Raw genomic sequence first — 3,262 nt, 5'->3', positions numbered from 1 at the left:
TCCACATTTCCAGTCTGAAGACCTCTGGAGTGGGTTTTGTTTGATTTTGTTTCTTTATGAATAGCTCCTTGCTGCCCCCTTCTGGCTTAAATTGTAATTAAGCCTTTGGTTTGCTGATCCAGGGGTGAGAGTCAGACCTGGGCTGTGGGAACTCAGTCAGTCCTTGCAGTGGCTACTTGGAAGGCAGAAAAGATAATTCTCCTCTGTTCTCAGTATTTTTTCTTATGTTTTTTCACTATTCATTTATCAATAAGTATTTGTGGAGCTTCTGAAATCGCTGATTACATACACTTTCATCATAGATCCATGAGAACTCTTTTATTTTGGTTTATGTTCATATAAAGTGTTTTGTTTCTTAAAAACTTGGAAGACACTGAGCAGCAGCAGCAGAGAGAGGTAGCACAGCCTATAATTTAACTATGATAAATAATGACCCATGGAGTTAATTGTACCTGTTATTTGTATGATTGTGTAGAGACAGGCTCGTAGCCTGTTCTTTGTCTCAGTGATATATCATTAGCTATTTTATTCCTTTTAAATATTGACAGAGTCTCCTGGGGAAGGGGATCATATTGCCAACCCTGTTGGGGTCTCAAATCATCATAAGATTATAGGCTTCTGCCTGGCAGACTTTGGCCATGTGAACAAAAGATTCTTCTGTATTCTCCCCACACTCTGGAATACTGGGCTTTTTATGCCGTGATGCTCAATAAATGTGGTTGACTGGCTCTTCTGAGTTCATGATGTGTTTTCCAAAATGGCAATAAAAATGGTAATGAAATGTTAAGTTATTCTCAGCTACTAAATTCTTAGTATCAGAGACCTCATAAATTGTCTTTTTGATGATCAAAACTATTTGACCGTAAATTTCAGCTAAGTCACAATAACCGCTGCATCTCTCTCCAGCCCCCTTTATCCCATATGTTTCCAAAGTATCTGTATGATGACTGAATTACTACAAATGATTGAAGCATAAGAGAAAAATACAGCATCTGTTTAGGTAGTGTGGGGAAGTATGCACATTTTGTAGACTTACCTCACTATACAGGGCATTTCGGGGAGCGTTTTACCCCAGATGCCCTTATGGTCAATAATTTGTCTGTCCACCTTGCTTCTTCCCTGATGGTGAAGGCAATGAATTCATGCCTACAGTCTTTTAGAAAGCAATGAATAGGCTCAAAAGCAAAGCCACATACCAGTGGAGTGCTCAAAATCACCACCTCTGATACTATAGTTCTTGCTAATGCTTTTAACTTATGGAAGCTAGTAAAGTTAGTGGTCTCAAGTCCAATAATACCTCAAAGCCCAAGGGAGAATCTGGACAGGTCTGTTTTTAGCTACAGCAGGGATTAACCACTATGTGAGAGGAAGCTCTTCATTCTTGGTGGTTAAAAACAAGAAACAAAATGTAAAAAAAAAGAAAAGAAAAGAAAAGAAAGGAAGCCTGGATTGAAGGAAATAACTTACAAACTTGTCACATTGAAAGGGCAGAAGACTCAGACATGGTTAATAAAAAACAAGTAGATTGCCTTTATTTTTTTTTCTAGGTCTTTCTGGGTTAAAAGCCACATTGGGCAGAAAGTAGAGTTTCCATATGCCCTCTTTCATCACGTGCACACAAATTTCCTTGCTATCCACATATGCACCTAAGTGCTATGCTCATTAAATTGATGAGGGCCCATCATCACCTAAGTCTATAATTTTTGTTAGGAATCACTCTTTCTGTTGCTCATTCTGTTTTTTGTTTTCTTTTCTTTTCTGTTTTTTGGTACCAGGTTTTAAACCCAGGAATACTTCACCACTGAACCTTCACTACATCCCCAGACCTTTATAATTTTGGGGGCGAGCGTGGAGGCGACAAAGTCTCCTTAAGTTGCTTAGAGTCTTGCTAAATTGTTGAGGCTTCCTTTGAACTTGTGGTCCTCCTGCCTCAGCATCCTGAGCTGCTGGTATTTCAGGCATGTGCCACCGCACCCAGCCTCATTCTATGGGTATAAACATATACTGACATGTAACATACCACCATTGCAGTATCATACAGAATAGTTTCGCTGCCCTAAAAATCCTCTGTTTTTTCCTGTTCATCTCTCCTTCCCTAATCCCTGACAACCACTAATCCTTTTACTGTTTCCACAGTTTCACCTTTTCCAGAATGTCATATAGTGGAGTCATACTATGTGTAGCTATTCAGGATTGACTTTTTTTCGCTTAGCAACAAACATTTAAGATTCCTCCATGTCTTTTCAGTTTGGACAGTGGCTTTTTTTTTTCCTTTTAGTGCTGACTAGTATTCCATTGTCTGGATGTATCATGGCTTATTTATCCACTCACCAACTGAAGTACATTTCGGTTACTTCTAAGTTTAAATAATTGTGGGTAAAATTGCTATAAATATTCATGCTTTTTTCCCCCATAGACATAAGTTTTAATTCATTTGGGTACAAATCAAGGAGTGTGGTTGCTGATTCATGTGATAAGAATATTTTTAGTTTTGAGAAACTCTCTTGCAAAGTATTTGTACCATTTTACATTTCTGCCAGACACGTACAGGCAGTATTGCTTCTCCACATCCTCACTAACACTGGATGCTTTGGAATTTGGTCATCCTAGAAGGTATGTAGTGGTATCTCATTCTTGTATTCTTAAAAAATATGTTCTATATTTTATTAGCTTTGTAATTTTTTTTTTCATTTTCTCCAGTGCTGTTGATCAAAACCAGAGACCCAAGTGTGCTAGGTAAGATATCTATCATTAGGCTATACTCCCAGCCCTCAATATTGTTTTGACTTGCCAATTCCTTTTGACATCTGCTATTGAACATTTTCTTATGTCCACTCAGGTCTTTTGCCCATGTTTTAAATTGGGTTGCACAGTTTCTCATTGTTGAGTTTTAAGAGTTCTTTGTATACTTTGCACATTGGTCTTGTCAGGAGTGTCTTTTGTAAATACTTTCTCTTAGTCTGTCTTGTATTCCTCTTGTATTCCCATTCTCTTGAGGAATATGCTTTTTTAACTTTTATATCTTCAGTATCAGGCGTTGAACCTATGGGCACTTAACCACTGAACTATATCTTCAGCACTTTTTGATTTTTTATTTTGAGACAGGATATCACCAAGTTGCTTAGGGCCTCACTGAGTTGCCCAGGCTCACCTTGAACTTGTGATCCTCTTGCCTCAGCCTCCTGAGGCTAACATGCATCCCTGCACATGGCATGTATGTGCGATCTCTCTCTCTATTTTTTATATATATATATATATATAT

Source organism: Marmota marmota, unplaced genomic scaffold, assembly GCF_001458135.2.
Source record: "Marmota marmota marmota unplaced genomic scaffold, marMar, whole genome shotgun sequence".
Taxonomy (NCBI): domain Eukaryota; kingdom Metazoa; phylum Chordata; class Mammalia; order Rodentia; family Sciuridae; genus Marmota; species Marmota marmota.
This window is presented reverse-complemented; position numbering follows the sequence as displayed.